The 27,519-nt window shown below is 36.7% G+C and overlaps 1 long non-coding RNA gene across 1 annotated transcript; it reads left to right on the top strand.

The window, feature by feature from the left end:
- Nucleotides 1–3,472: 3,472 nt before the first annotated feature.
- Nucleotides 3,473–11,828, top strand: LOC100890401. Its single transcript, XR_004063373.1, has 5 exons — nucleotides 3,473–4,552; nucleotides 5,225–5,274; nucleotides 9,303–9,468; nucleotides 9,759–9,884; nucleotides 10,690–11,828. It is a non-coding gene; the product is annotated as a serine/threonine-protein phosphatase 6 regulatory ankyrin repeat subunit C (long non-coding RNA).
- The last annotated feature ends 15,691 nt before the right edge of the window (nucleotides 11,829–27,519 follow it).

Consider the following 27,519-nt stretch of genomic DNA (forward strand, 5'->3'; position numbering starts at 1 on the left):
GGAGAAGAAGCTATGTCACTTTAAGAAATCACAAAGATCAGTTGTATTATGCGTATATACATTTGGTAACAGAACAAAATGTTGATTATCAGAATGTCATTTTGGAATACCTCTATACAAATACCCGATCTTACTGTGCCGATACGTAGGCCTACATTACACAAACCCTGAACCATTGCATAATGATGATGGTTCTCCCTCTCTCTCTCTCTCTCTCTCTCTCTCTCTCTCTATTTATTGTAATCATGCATTATCATCTACATATAAAGCAGCAACACAAAACTTAGGGTTATCTGGGATAGGTGAAAGTAAAAGGATTTTAAAAAAAATTTAAAAAATGAGCGGTCCTGCTCTCCAGCATCCCCCCGCTTTAAAATTTTGGGAAATTTTGAAAATTGGGTGGATAGTGATTCTTTACAATTTTGATATATTTGGATGCCCCTGTGGATGTATTATAAGCACTAGAAAATTTAGCCCCTTAAACACTTCTGCTTTCGAGAAAAATTGAATATAAAAATTTACCGGTGCTCCCGGTAAATTTTGATAAATTTCAAATAGCGCCTACGGACGTACAATGATAGCTGCGACCATGAAAACTTCAGAATATGTAGTTGTGATATATAATTTCCTACAAAAATAGCTAATCTGTCGATTTTAGACAAGAAACATTGTTTGATAGCTTAATTCATATCTTGACCTTGAGAGGGAGCTTTACAACATAAAGAGTTTATTATTTAAAATTTCATAACTTTAGACTCGATTTCAACCGCGACAACGATCATTAAATATTGTAGGATCGCATATGCTTCCAATATGTTCATTTGAACCAAATTCATGACCCCATACCAAAACTTTGTATTACCTTTAATATTCACCGGCCGCCTGAGTCGGCGCAATAATGTTAACCCCCCCCCCCCCCCCCCCCATCCGTAGATCTGCCCATGTTACCTTATCATTCAACGACATCTTGGTCTTCCTCTTCTTCCCGAGAGGGACTTTTAGATTTGCGTGGACGTGGACGTGTTGCGTCCTTTTAAGGCACTGGCAGTCACAATCACATTGCATATACATATGGAATTTTTTTTTTTTTTCTTCTTCACCTTGATAATAACGGCAAGTGCCGTAGGGTTCATGAATTTAGCACAAGTCCCTTTTCATAACTTTTGAAGGTTAAAATGATGATTGGAAAATGGTATAATACATATTTTTACATTGACTTTAATAACAGTCACGCAAGGCTTTTCCTGCAGTACTTTATGAACAATATATTTTTGTTTTGTTTTGTTTTGTTTTTATGCTGGTATTATATCTCTTGTTGCGCAAGAGAAATTGGCTGATCAGCCTAAGTTTTGCAAATACCAGTTGTGCAAAATTCTTCCCTGTCCTAAACTAGACTTTATTGAGCTCTTTCAGCATAATTATTATGGCTTCATTTTATGTGCTTTCTTATTTCTCCTCATTTATTTTCTATTTTTATTCATTCAGTGTTTTCCCCAGTCTCTCCTTTCTCCACCCCTCCCTCTCTCTCTCTCTCTCTCTCTCTCTCTCTCTCTCTCTCTCTCTCTCTCTCTTCCTCCTATTTTATTCTCGTTCTCTATTATATCTATATATCGATCTTTCTCTTTATTACCATCATTTGGTAGCATTACATAATTAGCATATACAGAAAGTAAATGTATTTGACCTTCCAGTATTCTTGTGATGATGTACTTGTTTTGTAACCAAACGCGTCAACATTCTTTAGGAATAAAAAGTAATTAGAGTTAGTGTGTTGAAAGGTGTTCTTGTTTTTTAAATTAATAAATACGAAAGACCAAAAGAGAAAAAGACTTTGTTTTCTGTTATGTCGGGACTTGAGAAGGGGTTTATCAGATGTGAGATGTCTTTAAAGTAAAAGATTTGTTAATCATTGTCCCCCCCCCCCTGGTTTTTTTTTGTTGGGGTGGGGGACGGAAAACTAATTCATTTGTTTTGTTCAATTGTAATTAGAGTCGCTCAAGTTACTTTCAATTTCAAATTTGTTTTCAATTGTTCTTTATATTATTGTTACAGAACGGTTTTTAAAATAAAAATGTTACGAGAAAGAGGAGTTGGAGGGAGAGAAAAGGAACAAGAGGAGGAAGAAGAAGATGGTGATGCAAGAGCCAATTAATGTCTGTAATACTTCACAGAAAAGTAAACAATTATCATTTTATGTCTTTTTGACAGTAAGACAGTACCGATCTTACAACTAGAATATTCGAACGTAAGTATAAGATGACCAAAAGACATTATGAAATAAGGGATTGTACAGAAATATAAGGTATTCTATCAACAGAACAAGATACAAATAATATTGAAATGTCAATATTCAAATTGTTCACATACGATTTTTTTAATTATAAATGTACACTCACCAAAAACTATAACGAAAAAGTGGACATTATTTTTAATCAAGATTTTCAAACAAATATTTAACATAAATTTATCTTTTATATATCAAAATAAACAAATGTATCTTCTTTAAGATGATGTGCATACCGCCATTCAGGCATGAGTGATCATAGCCATTTTACTTTAAACGAGTCTGAAAGAAAATTGCAACAATGGGCATCCGGAGCATTTGATGTTGATGAGCTGTCCTGTATAGTGTCAAATTAAAAGAATTATTAAAAAAATAAAATAATGATCGACACGCAAGGAGAGTCACTTTGATCATTATGCTTGTCAAAACTATGCAGTCCTGTACAGTTAACATCCAAAGCTCAATCCTCCCCATTCTTTGTTTTAATTTTGAACAAGAATATAAGGTGCACATGACATTTGAATGGCTAACTGCTCTAATTTTGCAGTTTTCTTAATCGGACCTTCTAACAGTTGACTGAAACTGCAAATCCAAGTGTGGTATTTCAAAACTTGATTTTTGATTGATTAACAATAGGTCCTTTTATATAGCACTAAATATATATGAATATAGGTCTACTCTATTGCGCTTGATTCAAGGTATCGTATTTAGTTACCTCAGCTGTAGCTGAGCTGTCAAATGAATAAGGCGCTATTGTTCAAGGAATTCCTTCTTAGCCACCGGGAAGTTGATGTTGATAGATGTATTTTCATATATTTTATTGACGGTTTATATAAAAATCTCGGACAATAAATGGTGTCCACTTTCTCTTTTGCTGAGTATATATGAAACAGCTTCAAAATAAGTTCAAGATGGACTTCACATTATAAAAAAAAAACACAAACGAGAGCGGGATATGGTGGGGGAAATAGAGGTGAAAGGCGGCGGGGAGGGATATGAAGGGAAAGATAATAGAGGAGGGAGTGCAAAGAGGAAGAGACTTATTTTAACCCCCCCCCCCCCCCTCGAAAAAAATCCTGCGTACGCCCCTGCAGGGAGATGTCAGTCTCCCTGCTGTAACGATAACATTCATTATAGCATTATATAAGGATTAATGCGAGTGCAAAGATCACAACGCCGAACATTGTACTGGTATGTAAACTCCCTTCTGCGCACTAAATCCTTTTCCTTGGCAACAGAATCTCATATCTTAGCCGCACTACCAAATTAGTAGACCTCTCTGATATCACAGCGCGTGCTGCTGGCTGTGTCGTCTGTCTACAGCAGACGAGGAGTGCATGACTTGTGAATGAATCATTATTTTGTGCCCTGTAGAATTTGCTATGTATGCAGTGCATCGTTCGATAACGGCGCACACGAACTCGAGTATGAACTTTAGGTTCGGCGTACATAGAATTCTTTGTTCATCATACTTGCTCTCTCCTTGGCATAAGCAATTACAAATAGAAGGGCCTACTCCACCGAGTGTAATTATATTTCTTCGACAGCATTGTGTAACCTACATTCGCCTGATCTGATTTTATATATAGCTCTATTGTGTGCAATCATTTATCAAGGAGTTGGTTAATTAAGGACAAATCTGTGCGGGGTTTTTCTTACACGAAGCCAAATAACATCTCGTTGCTGCTGTGTAGTATACAAATTATTTATATTTCAACCGATCAAGGAGTTGGTTAATTAAGGACAAATCTGTGCGGGTTTTTTCTTACACGAAGCCAAATAACATCTCGTTGCTGCTGTGTAGTATAAAAATTATTTATATTTCAACCGGAACGAATCTGCATAGCAAAGATGTGATTTTCCATCCTCCATGGTTGCTGAGCATAATGCATCGTTGTCTTCGTTGAAATTTTCCTCCAGCGAAACGAACCATAGCGAGCGCGAGCTACACCAGCTACATCCATTATTGACCATTTTGCTGTGTGTATCTTCATAGCTTGCCTTGCATAAAACTGGGAACCATGATAGAGTGAATTTGATGTGTCATCTCGTACGTTGTCGAACTTGACGTCGATCTGGGCGAACATCTACAAATTGTAAACGGGTACCGCGATTGTGCATCCATCTCTAATATCATTATATACACCTACAAATTGGTGTATTGACAACGACATAGAAACCTTGCGTAATCTGTTTATTTTGTCGAGTAACAGAGTTAAGGAGAGTCAGGCTGACGTTCCATGATGAAGTTGGATATTCACGAAGCAGGTCAGTAAACTGGTGTTTTATTTCATTTTTCTTTTAATTCGATCGCAAACACTTTCAAGAAATAAATCAATATAAGGGCAATATATAATCAATCAATACCCTATTGCATATCCTGTAAAGAAATCATCGTCGGATTACGTAATATATCATTGGAAATCGATAGGTGACACACAGGGTCACCTTTAAATAAACACGTTTATTTAACACATTCAAATTCTATGCGTACGTTTTAAACGAAGCTTGTTCTTGACAACCTGAAAGTTTGCCCGAGGCTTGCCTGACACAGCAACTAATTTATTCAGAATGAATTCCAAGAATGACAGTTCATTCATTAATAACAAGTATAACTCGTCGCATTGCATGGAATAAGAAACAACCATAAACTTGAATATAACATTTAACCGGTCTATTGTCTGCATCAGGTGGATTTTTTTTTTTACAGCTGTTTGTTATCTTGTGTTTCTTTGTTTGTTTGTTTTTTATTAATTTTTGTATGAACATTCGAAATTTCTTTGCAGAACTTTAATACAGTCTGTTATTCTGTTTTATTATGATTTATAATAAAGCTGTAAAAGCTACAATCCCATTCTTACTCGTTTAGTTTTCACAGTGATTTGATAAATACTTACCATTAGAATAACAGAACAGTTACTGTTTTGTTTGTTGTTAAAGCTTTCACTGGTGACACTAGAAACATCAACGCCGCTTTGGATCAGGGCCAGGTATGATTTGAATTGATTTGATTTTGATTTTGATTTGATTTGATTTGATATGATTTGATTTGATTTGATTTGATCTGATCTGTTTTGATTTGTTTAATGTGTTTATTGAATACCCCTATACAGGCACGTAGCCAGAGTTCGATGTTTGGGAGGGCACATACATGTAATCGATCGAGGTCATAAAAGGGGTCTAAAAAAGTTCAACCGATCTTGGAAATTTTAGGGGGCACGTGCCCCCCCCCCCCCCCCCCCCCCCCCCCGTGGCTACGTGCCTGCCCCTATACCTGATTTACCATGTCTAATGTTTGTACCACCAAGTAGACCGACATTATTAATTGGTTTGAGTCACCCGTGTTTCTATATTGGACTATAGCAAATCTGTAAACACGTATCGAAGAAAAAGATGAACAATTCTAAACGTTGAAACTTGACAGATAGTTATACCGACATTCGTTTAGAATTATATAGGAAAATATTTATAACATTTGGAGAAAATTGACAAAAAGGGCAAATTTAAAAAACAATTATGAAAACAAATTGGAGGGAAGAAAGGGAGGAAAATGAAACACAATATAGCAATATACATAGAGATGTCGTGGTCGAGTGCATATGTCACAGGACTGTGGATCACAAGGTCCGCGGTTCGAGTCCCGCCGCGGCACCAATGTCCTTTGGCAAGACATTGAAGATAAACTCCAGTTCTGGTAAAAAAAAAAAAAAAAAGGGGAAATTAATTCTCACAGAATCGAACGAAACTTACACTGAATGTTCAAGATTACAAATAAATGACATGCGCCAAACAATTTTGAAAGAAAATGTATACTGGCTGAGTAATGAGCAAAGAAAGACAAGAAAATCAAGGTAGTACTAGCCACGACACCATGTGTGTTGTCCCATATAAAGCTTTCTGCACTGGCGTACTGGTGGGGGGGGGGGGGGGGCGAAAATGAATTCAGAAAAGATTAAGAGTAATAGTTTAATGAAACGTCAGAGTTTCTGCGCTTCGCGCGAGATGGGCGAAAATGATTTCAGACAAGGATTAAGAGTCGGAACCGGTACAATGAATCTTCTTCTTTCTCTAATAATTTAATGAAGTGTCGAAGCTTTCGCGCTTCGCGTGGGAGGGAAAAACTGAATTTAGACAACACGATACGAATCGTCTTCTTTCTCAAATAATTTAATGAAACGTGAATGCTTCCGCACTTCGCGCGGGATGGGCGAAAATGAATTCATACAAGGATTGAGAATAATTTATTGAAACGTCAAAGCTTCCGCGCTTCGCGCGAAATGGGCGAAAATGAATTCAGACAAGGATGAAGAGTAATAATTTGATAAATCGTGAAAGCTTCCGCGCTTCGCGCGGGATGGGCAAAAATGAATTCAGACAAGGATTAAGAGTAATAATTTATTGAAACGTCAAAACTGCCGCGCTTCGCGCATGAGGGGGGGGGGGAACTGGATCCAAACAAGAATTAAGAGCCGAGAACAGTACAACAGATCGTTTTCTTCGCGCGGGAGGGGGGAGACTGTAAAATAACTTAGTTCCTGGCCCCGGGTTTATAGGGTTAAATTTGTAGACATTTAGACATTGGCATTAATATATTTGTCGGTAATTGGTTGCTCGTTTTGTCGGTAATCGGTGGCCTCTACACCCTCCCCACTCCCCCACTGACACAGATTTAGCGACGCCCCTGATAACGACACAGTTTATACACTCGAGAAAACTTTTGCAAGTACTACTAATGAAGTACCGGACCACCGTCTTTGTGCATTGTGCAGCATCAAAGCATATTACAACGTCTCAAGACGTGACAGATCACTTTTCTCTAACTTCTAACCAATCGGAAGGCCTCGTTTTTTTCCAGGTGTTGCCGGTGGACATTAATGTGCCAAACGTGGTTCTCAAATTGCAAAAGATCCCTACTCTTGGAAGGGGTAGGAGAAAGAAATTTTACGTCATATTACTGCAGGAAGTGCCTGAAAATGCGTCTTATTCGGCTCTAAAATTGCAAATGCTTCTGAGTCTAAGAGGGGGCCAGAACTCCCTCCCAGACCCACCCCCGCTTGGTCGCTTATTTATTATTATCATATTATTTATTATGATTTTGATAACTCCAGAACCTTGCAGTGCACACCAATACTTACATGCTACATGATCAACTGTTTCTGATCCTTTCCACACCTTTTCTTTCACAATGCAATCGCATTACCAGTACTAAAGTTTATCTTTAATCTAGATTTGCTACACTGGACCCAGGTAAGGTAAATGGGTACCTGGTAGGATTATTCCTTGAAAATTATGCACTGTGCGCTGATTACGGGTGCCGGAGCTAAAGCTAGGGTAATAACGTCCAAAGGTCTTTGGAAGCGGATGTTATTTCATAACGTATTTTGCGCTATAAAACCGAATACTATTATTATACATAAGTGGACGTAGATTGGTAGAAAGATGAAAGGATGTGGGGATTATATGAGGAGAGGACGAGGAGTCAGAAGACGAAGACGAATCACTTTTGGGTAGTTCGCGCGATTTTATTTCGTTCGATATGTATGACCATGTTTATACAAACGAGAATGGAATTGGATGTTGCGTAATAGTTTCTCCCTAACGAAGGCAATGACATTTAACTTCCTGGCTAGAATGTGTGATATATACCATAAACTGTGATAAAAACGTGTGAAGTATTGTCTTAATGATTAGGACAACTGATTAATAAATAGTCGTGATCTTATGTCCATAATGGACGGCTACAGGAATTAAAAGGGGAGGCACAAGTCCGCAAAATATAGCAAGAATATTTTTTAAAAAGTCATGAAGTTTTTTAACCCGTTTCTGGTGCTGTTTTACTTTAAAGAAAAAGAAAAACTGAGAGAATTTTAAGAAACTTCAATCATTATTAATCATTAGACACAGAAAAGAAAGAAATCTAGGTGAAAACAGCCAGTGGCAGATCCAGCCGGCGGGAAAAGGGGGGGGGGGGCCAATCCGTGAGAAAATATTAGTTGCGACTCAACCAACGGTGAATAAGCGGGGGGGGGGGGGGGAGGGGGTAGGAGGCACTTTTTTGTCCAATTTTTCAGGAAATATTTTACCCCGACTCAGCCAGCCGGTAAATAAGCGGGGGAGAGGGGGTGGGTAAGACCACTTTTTTGTTTTTTTGGCCTTCTTCGTGAGAATTTAAAAAAAAAAAATGTATACAAAATTTAAAAAAAAAACTCGTCAGCCCCCACCCCGTCGATCCGCGCCTGCAGAGGATCCAGCCGGCGACAAGGGGGGGGGGGGGGGAGCCAAATCTTAATACAAAATTTAGCCTCGACTCAGCCGGCCGGCGAATGAGCCGGGGGGGAGCACCTTTCTTCTTTCCTTTTTTGATAGAGTTTTTGAGGAAAAATCTAGCGCCGACTCAGCCGGTCGGTGAATCAATTATTATTATTATTATTATTATAATTACCTTCTTAGTCTCAATTGTATACTTTTACTGCATTGCATGTACCATATGGTATAATATTATTATATATATATATATATATATATATATATATATATATATATATATATATATATATATATATATATATATATATTTCTCGTTTGTTAAAATTTTAATTGGAATGATTTTGGTAAAACGAAAAGTTTAGTAAATTTTATTTGCTGTTATTGTGGAAATGAAATGAAATGAAAGGAGCTCATTGCCATTCGTCTGAAGAAGGCCGCAGCTCCCGTTTGTAAGCGGATACATCATAAAGGAACTCTCTTGTATTCAAATGAAATTGAAAAGAAATCATAAAACTCTGAGTGAAACCTCTCATGATATATAAAAACGATTCGATGTTAAAAGAAATTCAATGATAAAGAGGGGGAGTATGGAAAGAGATATGAAAAGCCTCCATGGCGATGAATCATGAGGAAAGATGGGACTACTCACTTCCTTTCCTTGATTCCTACTTTCCTTCTTAACTTCCTGGCTTGCTTGCTTCATTACGTACTTACTTTCTTATTCATTCATTTTTTATTTGATTTTGTTCAGGATCCGAAGGAAAAAGATAGGACAGGCACAACTGCGTTGCACAAGGCAGCCGCGAATGGACATGTTGAGATTGTACAGCTTCTTGCCGAGAGAGGGGGTGATATCAATCAACCTGACATCACAGGATCAACATCGCTCCACGCAGCGGCGAGGAATGGGCATATGAGTGAGTTTTGGGGGTCAAAATAATCGACCAATATTTGTAAAAGTACAAAATGAATGCAGGAACTCCATACCCTTAATAGATATGTTTCTTCTGTTTTATTGAGTCCCAATGAACTCTTTGACTACAAAAGACAATTCACACACAAAACTAATTGAAATTCACTAAAACTTCACAAAATTACAGTTTTGTTTAACAAATATTGCGCTTTTTTTCTTCTTCTATCAGGCGTCTTTTTATCCCATAATGTGGCAATTTTTATCAATCCATTAACTTTTTCTGTTTGATTGCAGAAGCAGTAAAATGGCTGGTGAACAACGGTTCTGACATACGGGCCAAGAGCCAGAAGGGAAACACAGCCGAGGATGTCGCAAAGACCCACAGTCAATTTGAAGTCTCTGCTTTCTTACGAGAATGTGGTATGTCTAGCCCTCTTGGACCGTCTTATTTTATTATGCATTTTAATTAATGTATATCTTCCGTCAGACCTCGGCCCAAACATCAAATCAATGCCTCCTGGTCAACGTTTTATATTAGGCCCAAATAATGAAGTTGCTGGGCAATTATATCATTTTGACTTAACTCCACCGACTTTCACTTTAATTTACAGCACGGTCCACTGATCGGGATTCTATGATCATCGCGATGTTTTGACCATAATATAGGCCTATTTTGTATTATTGTTGTTCTTCTTTCTTGATAGACACGGATTTGAATGGTACATCTTGAAGAAAAAAAGAACGACAGGGCACTATATTTTGTTGTTGTTGTAAATAACCATTTCAGGTCTTCTTTATTTTTTCATAATAATATAAATATATTCAAATTTTTAGCATTTGCCTCCATTTCTGGAGGGATATTTTTTTCTATCTGTTAACGATAATTCAATAGATAAATACAAATATAAAGGAGTCTCTCTTTTGTTCTTTTCTTTTTAGATTCTTTTCCAACAAAGCTTTTGTAAATAGTAAAAAGTGCATAATTCAAAATCATATCAACATCTTTTTCCTTCTTTGAATTAAAATCAATATCAAACAATAGGACATTTTATTGATATAATTGGGACATCGTGTATGGTATGATTTGATCTAAAGACAATGAAAATGTGTTGGTCTTGAAAGCATTTATCAGCTTGTGACGAAAAAAATGATGTTAGTGTAGTGTCTAATCTTTGACTTCTTGAAACATGATAATCATAAACTTCGTACAATCATTCTTTTGCAGGGAGAGAAAAGTTTGATTGGGAGATCGACAGCGGGACTTACGGGGGACGGACATGATGAGGTGGCACCCCATACCGGTCGGGCCGGCAGGTCCGTGCCCTACTCTGCTCTTCAATTCCAGCTGTAACCAAATCCTTATCGAATACTTTATACCTCAGTCACACTAACCAGACCGACACCATACCACAAACATACCGACCGACAAATTACATCACACCAATAGCCAAGAATCAGTTGGTTTGGAGTTGGTGTGAAGTTGGTTTACCGGTGTGACTGAGTCACTGAGATATCCTGTTCTGTGACTTCTGAACACGTTTGAAACGTGGAAGCCTGGAAGACTATCACAACTTTAATGTTGTTGATAATTATGTTCTTGTTGTATTATTGTATTTACCGACATTTATTTTGATACGACACTTTAGATGCATGATTCCTATTCCATTCACACATTCGGGGTAATGTTAGGTTTTATTTTTTTAAAACTATTGTTGGTTTATTGTCGGTCTTTTTTCGGCCTCGTTAGTGTGAATTTGGTATCACATATTCTTTACATAATCCAAAAGACAAGGGCATTTTCATTTGTGCATCACCAAAGGGGTCATTGGAGCACTTATTAACGGTTAAAAATATATATAGAAAACTGAAGTAATAGTACTTTCGGCAACTTTAGGATCATCTTAATTCTATTTTTTGACATTCCTTCAGAGAAATTCAATCACGTTTTGTTTTAATAATGCAGAAGACATCTTGGAATCGGCAGTAATTTCGCTCTCATGATTTTCACCTTTCTCGATCAAAATATTGGCTGAATCCCAAATGCTTTGTGCCTTCGCATTCTGTTTAAGTGTGCTAACAATTTCATAATCCATTACGTAACCCATTGATGTAATAATGTATAAAATCATCTTTAAGATACTATTTATAAGATACCATGACACTTATTTGTACATATTTAGAGAATACTTCACTTATATTTCATAACACTTATTTGTACATATTTAGAGAATATTTCAGAGTAAGTCATTCTTGTTATATATTTTTTGTTAGGGTAAATAATAACCTGTTGAAACAATTCTGTCTATTATTAGACTAAAAAGGTGTACCCAACTTTGGTAGCTTCAAATAAAAAAAAGTTATAACCTATGTGACCTTGAATGGTTAAGGGTAACTGATAGGTGCTAATCTAAATGGAAACTGACCAGGGCTCTCATGTCTAAATTCTGAATTCAAATCACGCTAAGCATTTCCGTTCGATCACAAATGAAACATCACAGTGCTAAATTTAGTTGAATGGCCTTTATTAGTTGATTTCCAGCCCTGCACTGACGTACACACTTTGCTTTAGGAATATTTTCATCTTCCCAAATTACAAAAGTTTGAATCAAGCTACAGTATCGAGCCAAAACTTGAAAGTTGAACAATTATAAGTCTCCGCCGGGTCCTATCTCTGTAGAAACTCCATGCTGTCACAAAGTTATTTCGTCCCTTTCTAAACGATAACACAAGACGGCGCTATGGCCCCTTAATTTTCAATAAGACAATTTCATAAGACAAGTCGTTGAAAATTACCTCCAAATTACACTTTAACAACAAACAATATACATGAAAACTTCACCAACTTTCGTAATTCAACAAATGTGCAAAACAAAACTTTCATTATTGCCATATAATACTTTGGAAATTGAAGGTACTTCCCTTGCTAACTCGAGATAAACCTTGTTTTCAGTTTTACTATACTTCTATGTACAATTATATTCTAATCAAGACCAGGTATTTGTTATCTGTTGTCTAAACACCACTGTGTTTTCACATTATCTAGACTCTAATAAGTATTTTTATTTCACGAATGAACATTTGTCCACTTCCACGCTGTTGTCCACTTCATTCCCCCACTGGCCATGCCGCCAACCTCCGCTTCCGCTTGCTGCCCCCAAAAAATGTTGGGTTGGTTATTCTTTGTCGGCCCAGTGATGAGACTTCTCTCCTCCTCTCCCTACAATCTTTGCACAAATTTCTCCTGCTCCGAGAAACACGTTTTCACGCCTCCACTGCCACACAGCATTCTATCACACAATAGAATAAATGCTTTCTTTACTATGAGCCAAATAAAGATAACTTTTATTGAGTGTCTTCATGCTTCACCAATATCTGAATTCCTTCGCCCTTTCTTCTAAAAAGAAGCTTGACTAAAAATAAACATAATTAACCAACACAAAATGCAATATATGCACAACATAGTATGAACACAGCCATCAACATAATTATGTTTCTAAGGGGGGGGGGGGGTGAGCACATTTTTAATTTTTGTTGGTCCTCGAAAATTTGAAAACTTGCACCCACCCCCCTTGAGCGCCAGGGGGGGTCCCAACTCCCCAAAAAGGTAAAATTAACGTGTTTTTACACTTTTTTCTCAGGGGGGCCGCCCCCCGCCCCCTCCCCTGGATCCGCCACTGCCAATACCTGCTTGTTGCAGATTTAACATTTGGTGCAACATTCGCCCTCATCAGTAGTGCATTGCACTCAGGTCTTCATTAATATGATATATACTCCTTTCATTCTCTCCTTTCCTTTGAGATTGAATCTTGCACTGTTCATTTTGTCCCTCTTCCTTCTGGAAATAAATCGTATAACGGTTTGCCTGCTCTTTCCTCCTTCTCTTTTCTTTCCAAGGCGATGGCACGCTGAAATGTCCTCCGAGCAGATTTCTACTCCAGCCTCCTTGGCAACTGCTTTCACATTGTTGATCAGCTGTTCCTCAGTCTCCTCCTCCTGAGATTCCGGCAGACCAGTAAGGCGGAGGTTATCCCTCCTCATCTCTTGCTGCATCTCATCCTGCTTGAATGGAATTCGCAGGAGATGAGGGTTCAGATTCGCTTTTATTGTAGAAAAACTTGCCTCCTTCCAAGCATTGATAATCTGTGGCAATGCAGCTTTATTAGCTGCATCCACGGCCTTGGAAATTATTTGTGAGATTTGATTGTCTCCAGCCATATACTCGCTTAGCTGCTCAGACAGCCCATGATTGAGCTGTGTGTTGATTCTGTGTCCTTCTCAAAATTCTTATTTTTATACACACACACAAGCTTACGTATTCATTACAAACATCAATAACTTTCAGTATTATAATAATGAAATGTATTGTGTTTCTTAGACAGGTTAGTAAGGTTTGGCATAGAACACAATGCCTCTGCTAGGTTCCACCTCGATCTTCTTGATATGTCAATTTTCTTTCAAATCACATGTACATTCACACAATTCACTTTTAACATTAATTATTAAACTTCAAGACGCCAACCAATATTACGTTCTAAATTCAGGAAGCTCAATCATTATTTTTGGCGATTCTTCTGTGTCTTTCTCAAAATTCTTATTGTTATACATGCCATATACAAGCTTACATATTCATTACAAACATCAATAACTTTTGATATTTCAATAATGAAATGCCTTGTGTATCTTATACAGGTTAGTCAGGTTTGGCATGGAACACAATGCTTCTGGTAGGTTCTACTCTTTCTTGGAGTATGACAATGTTCCTGAAAATATGACAGTTTCAGTTTTGTCTTCACTTCAACTCTGCGAACGAAGCCCTCTGCATCTGGTAGATTACGCGTCACTCTCCCCAGCAACCAGTTGTTTCCATCTGGTCCACCAGTAGCAGAAGCCAGCAACTGGAAGGTTGCGTTTTGGCTCCACCCTCTTCTGTCTCTGTTGTATAGCCGTGGCAAATATTCTTTAGTTCCTTCTGCGCCAAAATAATGCCGGACAAATATCGTCTCTGGCGCCATCTTCCGTTCGCATAGACGTCAGTCTCTCTGGTCTCTGCCGTTGGTAGCTGGACACCTTGGTGACAGGCCTCTCTCTCTCTCTCTCTGCCTCATAGAGAAGGGTCTCCCATAGACTCTCAACAAGCCTTTGTCCAGCACTGGATCAAGTCTGTAGACACTATGAACATGATAGACAATGAAAGCGGACAAAATATACAGTTCCTCAGGTATACAAAGGGACATCCCTTCACTGCTATTATGTAAATATGTGTAAAACAGGTGTCACATGCATATTCACCTGTTCTACACATTTTTACATAATAGCAGTGAAGGGATGTTCCTTTGTCTACCTGAGGAACTGTATATTTTGTCCGCTTTCATTGTCTGTCATGTTCATAGTGAGACAGAGCTTGTTAGATCTTTTCACTTCCTTTCCTTGACCTCTTTTATTTGTGTCTGATCCACATTCTCCAGTCTCTTAATCTCATCTGAGAATGATTGCCTTTGGGCCACACCCCCATTTTGTTTTTGTTTTTGTTTTAGCAGCTTCCATTTCTTGTAGAGTGACAAGTCTTCCCTTCAGTGTTTCATCTCATCTCGTGAAACCATGGACCATGGTGAAACTGTCTGTTGCTTGCTCTGACTTCTTAGACACTTCATCTCCTCATCCATCTTACTGCCCTCTTTAGTCCGTTTTTTTTATATTTCTTCAGTATGGCCGTGCATATATAAAAGCAATCACAATTTTACAACGAAACATACATTCTAGATTAACATGGTTTACATACAAAGTTTAATAAAACATACACATACATAAGTATATACATATAGGTTAGAAGGTGAGAAATCCAAACAAGCCCCAATTCAGAAAAAGAAAAGGAACAGAAAAAAAAAGAAAAACAAAATCAGTTGTTTTGTTAACTAAAGTCATACATGATATCACAAATATTATAAACCTTCTTTGGAAGCATATTACGTTAGTTTATATTTAGTTTCTAGCGGCAATGAGACAAGAAATTAGTATAGGGCTGTGCAAAATAATATGGATTGAAACAAGGTTATGTGTAATCCTAGATACATTACGTCATTTTAAACAATGAAGCAATGAAGCACGAGGCAGCATTCAACTTTTAAAGGTATTTAAGACCAAAGAAGCACATTCATATGGCCTGGCCCACATTCGTTCTATAAGCCCATGACTCTTTTCCCGATACTCAGTCCACCGTTACAGAAATATTATGAACTGGGTATCATTGGACACAGAACAAGTTACTCTTCATTGCACAAAAATGGATTTCAAAGTCATATTAATTATGACTTTTTAGTTAGAAGCTACCAAAGTTGGGTACGCTTTTTTTTATACGCACTGTATGAAAAGATGTTATTATTGTTATCTTCATAATATTTTCTTCTTTATATCTTTGATCTATATTTCTTAGAGTATTGTTCAAATCAGGATCTTGAATCTTTTTTCCATGATCCTCGTCAATATTATGTCGCGCTGTCATAGTAGATATACACTGTACTCTAACGGAAAACTTTGTTTAGTAACTTGAACACAATTATCAGGTTAGTATATACTGGCAAGTGGCAACGTGATATTTTAATAGAGAAGGGTGATCTGATGCACTTGATATTCAATTTTGCTTTTCACGCATATTTTAAAGAATATATTTGTTATTATAATTAGACACTGCAAATTTGTAAATTTTTCTCATGAATTGTACAACATTCTATGAACAATAATTATGATGACCAAATATATTACAATAATCGGTATTACTTGCCTTTTCTAGCAGGAGCGTCATTATAGGTGTTTGAGCGGACGTTAAAATATCTGCCCTCAGTACCAGGCGACATGCATTATTTACATCAATGCCCGCCCCCTTCCCCTTCTGAAGAAGGACCGGCGCCCCTTCTTTCCAGTCAATTTTTATATAAAATTTCTTGTTTTTCGTCATGTAAATGTCTGCTGCACGATGTCAATTTCATTAATTTTGCACCGACTATAACCCTTGGGTGTTCATTCCGTACCTAGCCAGTGTATAACACATGGATGTCCCATGATATCAACCATAATTGCCCCCCCCCCCCCCTTTTGTGCCGAAATGAATGCGGTATTTTTTACACACTAATTCATGTATGGGGTGCGTAACAAGAACGTGCCCTGTTAAAAAAAAATAATGTGGTGTAGTCCTACAGAGAAAAATGTTTACAATGAAACATCTCCTTTTTAGCCATTTCATTACAAAGGAATCTCAGAAGTCTAAATAGGCGGGTTTTTGTGTGCTCCTTATTTATAGGGATCTTGTCAAAAAAATAATCCCTATTTCTGGATTATCGCAGTACGCGAACAAAAAAGGTTACCTTTTCTAGGATAGTCGGAGCAATCATGATTGTGTACACTGCAGAATGGTGAATGAATACCTTAGGGTGTTTAATCCCTTAAATATGGCATTTTTCATATTATTCTAATAAATTCATACATCCAATTTACTCATTCAGTCTCTTATTTTTTCAGTTGTTCTGTGGTACGAATATAGATTATGTTTTATTGCGAAACCTGGAAACAAAAGTGAAGTGGAAATAACGATGTCACGAGACTGGAGAGAGAGAGAGAGTGGGAGAGAGTCTGAATGTATATCTCTCTACCCACCTGTATCTAAAATTATCTATCTATCTCTATTTCTTAATAGCTTTCTTTCATTTCCTTACGTCGTTCCCCTTCCTTCTCCCACTTGTCCCTGTAAGAAAATATAATGAAAGTGGTAGACTAACAGGTATGATAGAATCTATTGTTAAACATTTTTATATCCGTGTTTGTATTGGCTTGCATTCTTACTCTAAGCATTATCCTTACTCGAATATCATATATTTTGCATTTTTTTCTTAACTTATTTTTATAAGTTATATTCAAGGGCTGAAGTACATTACGTTTCATGCTCATGCTTTAACCTAATTAGTTCATGATTTTTTTTGTTTAATGTATTGCATTCAGCGTTTTATTTAATTTCGTACAGTTTTCCGTGTTAAATTGAAATGTGTATCAATTCTTTATTCACGTGCTTGACAATGTGTGTGTTACACCTGCGTAGCTTCTTATCGAGAGAGGGGGTGATGTCAATTAGCCCAGTATCACGGAATAAACTCCTAGTCTACTGTGATCCAATCCAATCAAATCCAATCCAATATTTTTTAAATATATAAATATATATATATATAGCGCTCTTCTAGTAGTTACAAAGCGCTGTAGACCTAGCTCCACAAGATTTGGGTCATGATAACTAATCTCTTCAAAAGAAAAAAAAAACCGACAAATTGAGCCAATAAATCCATGTTCTCAAGCAAAATAAATTTGATATTTTGTTAATGTTTTTTAACCTCTCTTTACGCTGTAGCTAAACATCACTCCATCAGTGGATTATCAGCAAGTGTGTTTGAATGGGGAAAGGTATTTGAAGCAATTTTGTCGATAAAAGTTAATATCAGCGTTATCTCGGTTGTTGAAAATGCTAGCTGTTGGGGGTGGCATGTATGAAGACACTTGAGATTTGAAATTCCCGAAGATGTACTCTGCGGAAATTATTACTATTTTTAAAAGAGAAATGAGGGGTTCCCCTTCCAACCCGAGAAAACTTAAAATTTAAATCCTTTAGATGTGCAGATTTATGCACAACGTCTTTTACTGTTTAATTTTGTTTTCGATTGACAGGAATCTGTCTATAAGTACACTCAAGTCGGTTGATTTTGAGATTTGAAATTCGAGATGTTGGTGTTTAATATTCTTGTTTTTAACCTAAAATCGACACATTTCATACACGGAAATGGGTCGGACAGAACAAATTGAGACTTTAAATCCCAAATGGGAGACTCAAGATGTATATTTGCACTTTTTCAGAAGAAAATTGCTCTTAACAAAAACATTGCATAATGCTTCTACTCCGGAGAAATTAGATAAGTGAAATTATAAAAATGGCATATATTAATTGTGATAAGAGGTAAAACTTTGCTGATAACATTTGAGAAAACAAAAATCTCCAGTGACGCACGGGTTAAACAAGATCAAGTGGTGGATGTAAACTACGGGATGGCAAGTGCCCCCCCCCCCTACGATTGGCGAATACGAGGAGAAATGAAAATGAGGAAAAAAATGGGAAAACAACGAGAAATGATATGAAACGTTGTCCATCTTCACCTCCCCCACCAAGATGGCCGCGTTCTCTCGCATTCCATCCTCCTGCTATAAGACCGGTACCCCGTACAACACTTGTGCCGTCCCCCCCCCCCCCCATCCCCACTCCACCCCACTCAATGGCTAGTTACTGAGCCACTATTAATAAACTAATTAAAGGGAAACACAGCCGAGGATGTAATTAAAATTCACAGCCAAATTATTGTAGCCTCCGCATTCTGAAAAAAATGTGGTATGTCTAGCCAGCTCAATGTTACTTATTCTGATGCCCATTATATTATCTTCCCATCAGAACTCTAACCGTAAACGTCGTGTTGTCATTATTTCATATTTTGTGATCGTTGTATTGAGACCCTGAATAAACCCGCGACATGTTATTTTCTTCTTTTTTGTTGCAGATCCCTATATAGGTGACCTCCACCCCCCCCCCCCCCCCCCACCAAAAAAAAAAAAATCCAAAAAAAAAATCCCCCTACTTCATTGGAACAAAAATGTTACATTAAGATTGCATGATACGCTACCGATGTATATCATGATCATGCTCTTTGGCGGATTCGATGAATAACATTCCGTCCCCCCCCCCCCCCAGACAATCCTGGCCCCCTCATTGAGATCGTAAATATTCAAGTTGAGATTGAAATCGACAACGATTAGTTTACAAAAAAAATCCACACTGGACTTTTTGTAATCTGGAAAATGCAGGCATTCCAGATTAAACGTTTGTTGGAGGCATATAATTCTTCCGCGTAGTTGAATACAATTTCCCTTATTACGAAATGAGGGGATCTGTATTTGTCATCCTTCGACTGTTACCTGTGTTAATTAAGCATTTTACACTCTACATTAACACCATCATTGCATTAACCCCCTTCATTACATTAACACCCTTTTTCGATCACACCTGTAAGAGTCATAATCTGGTCCGATCTTTTACCAATTATTTCTCGTCTTATCTTGGACGGATTGACTGAATAATTATTCTTGTTATTAACCTATGAGAACAGCCCGTTTCACTCTGTTAACCTTTATGTCTTTTATAAAATCAAATTAATCGGAATTAGCCGCTCCTCTAAAGAAAGGAAACAAAAAATTAATATCAATTTCTGATAATCAGACACATAGTCCAAGAAGTCTTACGGAACAGGTGTAATATAACATTAGTCGGTACTCGTCATCTGAAGTGTATTTACAGGTAAAAGATGATGAATTAATTTATTTCCTCTTTTCCAGCTTCATTTACTGCTAATAATATCAATTTATATATAGGTTAAAAACTAGAATCTGTCATTGAAAAACTGTTTAAGTGTGTTAAAGGTATACCATGTCCCATTTGCAGGCCAAAACAAAAATGAAAAGGTTAAAATTCCAACGGCATTTGAAAGATAATACTAATTTAGAACTTCCCTAAAAAGGGGGCTTGAAAATGTCTTTAAGTGGGAAAGTAACGACTATTAGTTGTCGAATCAACTTAAGAGCTATAGAGCCAGTAAGTAATAGTCTGATTTTCAGACCATTGTACCGAATGGTCGTACGTTTTATGCTGCGCAAAGATTCAATCAGTTTTATTTTGGCCATTACAAGAAGGGGGTTATTGATGTAGACATAATATGACCATGTATCTTTTACAGCTCATTTTATGTATTTTATTACCAAAGAAGAAAAACAGCCAATCAGTCACTAAATAGTGTTTGACAGTGAAGTCTAGCAAGTAAACGGGTTTCCTTGCATAATTTGAATATTAGGACACTGCTAACATTTAAATTTCACATATAAGACAAACATATTCATAATTCCTGCAAAGTTCTACAGAATTTGATGTTGGTTGCAAAAGGGACATAGTATCTTTAAGTAGTAATAGATTACTGTATTTCAAACCTACTTACTGGAGTCATTTAATATATTACGCTGTAGTCAGACAAATGTCTTAATTAAGGTGAGGTATATGCGAACGACCACGGTCCCATTTTCGAGAAGAACAAAAAAGTACGAAAACAAAAACCATCGATCTCCTTCGACCCCACCCGTTTTTATTGAGAAAGCTTTGTTTCTTCCAGTTATTGAAAGGATTGTGATTTCAATAGGGGCATAGAAAATGTGAGGTGGATGAAACACGAGAGAACAAGCCTGGAAAATGTGGAGGGGTGTGTGGGAGGTGGTATAGTACCTTCATCGACCATCTTCTTTTCATATTGCCTCTTCTCTTTACTTCTCTCTCTCTCTCTCTCTCTCTCTCTCTCTTTCTCTCTCTCTCGATTCCTCTCTCTCTTCCCCCCTCTCTCTATCTCTCTCTCTCAATTTTTTTTCTTCTTTCTTTTCACATATTCACCTTGTTCCCAATCTACGTCTTACATATAATTATGATGCCCTTTTACCCTATCCGAAGACCTCAAGAAACTTAAGAAATTAAGAGGAATTAAAAATGCACTAAATGTACCCCTGACCACAATGAGATCAGCTGATTATATTTATAATTGTCTCTGAAGTTTCTTCCCAAGAGAAATTCAGTCACATTTTCTTAATAATCCACCAGAAGGCTAGCAATCTTAATCAGGTTTTGGACTATAATTATTAGCTTTTAACTCTCTCCGACGATCAAATAACATATTGGCTGAATCCCAAAGAATGGGTCCTCATATTAGCGCTTTAATTATTTTCATAACCGACGTCCTTACAATTTCTTTATACACGTATTTTCTTCACCATGTTTAAAATTAACTTAAAGATACAGCATCTTGTATTTGGACAGAATATTTCAAAATTTAACGTTTGGTACAGGACGTCGAACACATTTCGATTTCCTATGAGAAGAATGGCAAACTGTATAGAATTGACATACGTCTTTTTGTTTGAGGCAGTATTCAAACTTTCCTCGAAATACAACAGTTTTGAGCCAAGATTACAGTAAATATTTCACCTACTCTTTATTGCTAATTTATTTCATTTTTTTTTGGGGGGGGGGGGGGGGGAAGCGTGGCATTTTCACTTTGAAAGCGAATGTAAATTTAAAGACCATAGCAATAAGGTCTTTAAATTTACATTCGCTGTCATAGTGAAAATGCCACGCTTCCTCCAAAAATGAAATAAATTAAAAAGAAAATAGAAATAGAATTATTTACCATATTGCTACGTGATATGCGCGATACAAAACACACATATTAATTTGTAATAGTTTTCTGAACATTTTTTTCTTCAAATCCATATACATATAATTCAAACTCATTTTTTAACTTTCCTACTGCCAAACTTCAAGTGCACTGTTAAATCGGAAACCTTTTAATAATCTATTTTATGAATTTTATGAATCTTCAAAATATTCGTATGGTAGATTCATGAAAATGAACGAAAAATCAATATTAATTTGACCAGAATTTTGACTTAAACATGTCCTAGAGAGGTGAGGTCATATATCTAATGGAGAAGCCCGTAATATGATTTAATTTTAACGAAAATATTGGATAAGGGCAAATATTTTCTTTAAAAAACATTTTTTTTTTCAATGTATAAGTAAACACGGCAGATAATCTGTTAATTTTCACTTGAACTGTCATCTTTCTACATGTTTGCGATGTAGGGAGCAGTAGGCAAGTGCCCCATGAATTTTTGAATTATCTGGAGCATATAATTTCAATTCATGTGTCTACCGCCCTACCCCCCCCCCCCCACCCCATATCGACAACATTCTTTACAATTTGTCCTTAAGTTGTCTTGTTTTTCTAGAATGTTAGTGTCTGCACAGTGTCAAGTCCATTACATTTTGCATGCGACTTTAACGCATATTGATCCCACATTGAAAGACATATTAGTTTCATTCTAATAAATAATTCAATTCAATTTACTCTCTCATCAAGACTCATGTATGTTTTTTTTAAAGCATCATCTGACCGAATTAATGTTACCACTGCAATAATCAAATATGAACATTTCTATGAATTCGATTGATTTCAAATGTAAAATATTTCATATTTTATGGGAGAACATTTTCCGAACAGTCTTTCTCTAACATCAATTTTTCACGGGAATCATGATTTTGAGATTTTTGCTGGCCCTCTCGAGGCTGTATTATAGGAGGGGATAGGTATTCCCCCCCCCCCACCTCTCTCTCTCTCTCTCTCTCTCTTTCTCTCTCTTTCTCACTTCCTCCCGCCCTTTCTGTCTCTCTTTCTCCCGCCCCCTCTCTCTCATGCTTTATAACATATACATATGCACATTGTACATAACATAATATATATATTTGTATATACACAATACATACACATATTTCTGAAGAAATAAAATTGAAACCGGTCATAGTAAAAAGTCTTTTTTTTCTTCCAATTGTTTTGATTACTATATTTAGGCAAGTTTTACTGTCCCTCTTTCAACTTTGCAAAGCACTCTGAATACTACTTAGTAAACAAAATCGTATCTGTTTAATTCATGATTTTCAGCAAATTTCATTAAAAACAAACGTCCATGACCCTTGTTTTAATAGATGAAGAAATTTAATGAACGTGACAATATTCGGGTTCGTCTTCCTCAGTAGTAAAGGGTAGATGACCTTAGCTGAGACAGGAAGTACTTTGGTCTAGACCCCGGAAACAATTTGCGGCTATATGACCGTCTTATTTTTTCCCAAGAATGTTGGCTAATTTTAGCTGACAAAACCGCGCGTTTTTCTCTCAAATCCTTCCTTCCTACACGACTTGTCTGCTTGTAATCCTCAATGTTTTTACACGTCCGGGATTATATATAATTATGTATTTGTTTCAATATTATTAAACTTTGTTGGCAGGCAATTTTTTTTTGTTAGCGGAAAACAATGTCACGTAACTATGAATGGGATGTCTTCGCAAGGTCATAAAGGTGAGATACTCATTTTTAAATTTTTCCCTCTCATTTTCTAATTACTTTATGTGAAAGCTGTTTCGCCGCGTACTATAGATTACTTTTAGGTAATTACTACCATTCGTTGTTTTTTTAAACATACTGCTTGACAGTACGTTAGGCAGGTAAATAAATCAAAGATATATACACTTTTCCCTTTTTTTTTGTCAATGGAAATAAATGACCTGCCTTTCCAAGAAGAAATGAAGGAAAAAAAATTGGTTAACACAAATAGATCAAGCAGAAAACAAGAACAATTTTACAAGCACTTGTAAGTTTGGAATGGGGTAATTTAATTAAATACGCGGATCATATTCGCTGATTAAACGCCTCTCTTAAAATCGAGCGACATTCGCCCCCACTCCCTCTATGTCCTCTATAGTCTAGCCAGTTTCACTCCGAATAAACATTTAAGTTGAATGTTTTTCGAGACAGATTACGTCCTACGCAACCTATTAAGGTGAAAGTAGATAACAATGATAAAATCAATTTCCCCAACTGATTTTGTTTTTCTCATACTTAAATGAGAAGATGGAAACAAATATCCAACGTTTGTTTTGTGATTCATCCTTTTCAGAGCCTCTTTTCTTCGCAAAAACACGTTGCGTGACAGATGACAACATATTTGCTTCTTTCTCATAATAACAATGAAAAAATACATAATTCTGCTATTTTATTCAGAAATTCATTCAGATTTTTAAAATCATGCTGAGTGTTTATGGAAACTAACTGGTTAAAGGGTCATATTTTAATCTAGTTGGTCTACATGTTTAATAAACATAATTCTTCTAATCCTGGCAAAGCAACATGCTGCTAAATTCATTTCACATAATATTTTTTTCTTTCCATAATGATATAGAACACGGAATGTTCATTTACATGATGTTGCTCTTAAGAAGAAGAAGAACAAAAATCGATTTGCTATTCGGGGTGAATGTTTCAGACACTCTCAGAAATATATATATATATATTTATATATATATTAATGACTTCAGTTATTTGGAAACCTATCAGTATCATTCAGAACCATAATATGGTATAGTGGTTCATTGACTTGAAGCTCAATCCAAGGGCTGAGGGTTGGGATTCGAACGCCTTTAATTCCTTTGGGAAGACTTTAAATCATATTTGCCACTCTCCATCCAGGTGAACAGGGTACCTGATAATTGCTGGGGTGATTATAATTGCATGGCTCTCAGGAAGAACACGAATTTTTATATTTCGAAAGTAATGTATGCAAGGCGCTACACTGTGTAAAAGTTGGGCAATATTTTTCCAACACTTTGCCCAACGTTGTGCCAATAGTCAACCCAACCGTCTATTGGGCAATATTTTGCCCAGTGGTATTGGTAAGCGTAAGGACCAACTTCAAACGTGCATATTGTTTCGTATTTTGACCAATAGCTTGGTCAAGAGTTTCCCAACAAGTGGGCTACCGTAGTCGGGCAGTTGAAGGGTCATATCATTGCCCAAATTTTGGTCAGAATACTAAACAAGTATGCATGTGTGAAGTAGGGTACCAATACAACTGGGCAAAATATTGCCCAATAGATGGTTGGGTTAAAGGTAATACAACGTTTTGGTATGGGGTCATGAATTCTGTTCAAAATGAACATATTGGAAACATATGCGATTTTACAATATTCAGCGATCTTTGTCGCGGTTGAAATCGAGTCTATATAAAGTGATGAAATTGTGAATAATAAACTCGTTATGTTGTATTGCGCCCTCTCAGGATTGATATTACTTTAGCTTCGAACAATGTTTCTTGACTACAATCGACCGATTTGCTATTTCCGTTTGGAAATTATATATCAGAACTGCATATTCTGAGATTTTCATGGTCACAGCTACCATGGAATGGCCTTAGGAGATATTTGAAATAATTGAAATTTACCGGGAGCACCGGTAAATTTTTGATTATTCAATTTCTCGAAAGCAGAAGTGTTTTAGGGGCTATTTTTTTTTTAGTGCTTATAATAAACTCAGATGGGAAGGCCTATCCAAATATATCAAAATTTTAAAGAATTACTATCCATCCATTTTCAAAATTTCCCAAAACTTTGCATTACCTTTAACTATTGGCACAACGTTGAGCAGAGTGTTGGAAAATATTGCCCAACCTTTTTCACAGTGTACTATCAAGCTGACGTTCAATTCAATTCAAACAACTTTACAACTATACTTTCGTCATGAATTCCACTGATTCCTCTTTTAGGTGATCAAAAGCTAAAATATTGATAATTATGATTTAAAGAGATACTTTTTTTAACAGAGGGGTGAAACACTTTCATTATAAACAGGTCCTTTCCGGTGCATAACTTGAGGATTAATACCAAATAACAGGTATGAGTCGTCTTAATTTGTGTACATCCGGCGCATTCGGCTAAAAGTTATGAATAATATTTCCAGAAAACATTCTTTGTTTGTTTAGGGAGAGGGGGTTGTGGCGAGGCCAGGAAGGGAGGGAGAGATTGAAAGAGCGAGAAGGGGGTATGAGGAGGAGTAATGGAAAGAGAGGGGGAGGTATAGGAGGGAGAGAGAGAGAGAGATAAAGATTTTTTGTTAAAGTCCTCGATCGATTGGGGCACTTGAAAATTGGAACAATATAGAAGAAAAGAGGAATTCTAGGCGAGTTTCTGCAAGATTTTAAATAGGTTACCGTGGTTTAAATGGGATACATTTATGGGTGTGGTGATAATTATTGTGCTTATTTTCAGGCATTATCTCGCTTGTTGCTATGTGGGGCGAGCTTTTGACAGGCTTGGGATACGAACGCATTATTTAAATAGTTAGCGAAATTATCACCCGTTTGTATTATACTTTAGAGCTTTATGGGATGAAAACAGAGTGTCCCCTTTTGTCGTAGTTTGTTTGAATGAAAGAAAAAAGAAATAACGACACGGGTGATTTAGGAAATTTTTGGTGTTGATTTATTTAAGGTAGGATGATTGTATAAACAAGTCCTCATTGGCTTTTGAGTATGGAAGAATGTTTAATGTGGTAGGTTGTGAAGATTATCAGCGGAAGTCCATTGTTTTGTTTGTGTTATTCTAGGGTATAGCAACCATTTAATTTAGGAACGCACTTATAAAATAACTGACTTTGAGTACCTGGATGGCATTTTTGTAATTTGTTGTTTTATATATCTCGGGTTGTCATTAAGAAACAATTGTGATTGTTTGTGTTTTGGGGGTTTGTTGTTAGTTTAGGATCTGCCTTGCTTGCTTCCTTGTTGCTATGTGGAGCAGGCCTCTGGTTGGCTTTGGGTTACAGTACAGGAAATCTATACATGCGTTTGATTATGCTGGCATGATGGTCTACTGTATAGATGTCTTGTGAACAGGTCTACACACACAAAAAGGTTATAGAGATTATGTGCTTGCTCTATTTTAATTCTGTTAAAGGTACTATGTCCCTTTTGCAGCCAACCTCAAATTCTGTAGAACTTTGCAGGAATTATGAATATGTCATGTATGTCCTATCTGTGAAATTTAAACGTTAGCAGTGTCCTCATATTCAAATTATGCAAGGAAACCCGTTTACTTGCTAGACTTCACTGTCAGACACTATTGAGTGACTGACTGGCTTTTTTTTCTTCTTTGGTAATAACATACATGGTAAGAGTATAGTTAAGGGTACATGAGCATTTGTCTACATCAATAACCCACTTCTTGTGATGGCCAAGATTAAACTGATTGAATCTTTGTGCAGCATAAAACGTATGACCATTCGGTACGATTGTCTGAAAATCAAGACTATTACTTTTGGGCTCTATAGCCCTAAAGTCGATTTGACAACTAATAGTCATTATTTTCCCACTTGAAGACATTTTCAAGCCCCACTTTTTTTAGGGAAGTTCTAAATTAGTATTATCTTTCAAATGCAGTTGGAATTTAACTTTTTCATTTTTAGGCCAGCAAATGGGACATAGTACCTTTAATGTTTTTTGGGTTGTTTTTGTGTGTTGTGTTCACTTTTGCGTAAGGGAAAGAAAAGGTTTATCCCT

This window comes from Strongylocentrotus purpuratus, unplaced genomic scaffold (assembly GCF_000002235.5).
Source record: "Strongylocentrotus purpuratus isolate Spur 01 unplaced genomic scaffold, Spur_5.0 spur5_scaffold_11, whole genome shotgun sequence".
NCBI classification, from domain to species: domain Eukaryota; kingdom Metazoa; phylum Echinodermata; class Echinoidea; order Camarodonta; family Strongylocentrotidae; genus Strongylocentrotus; species Strongylocentrotus purpuratus.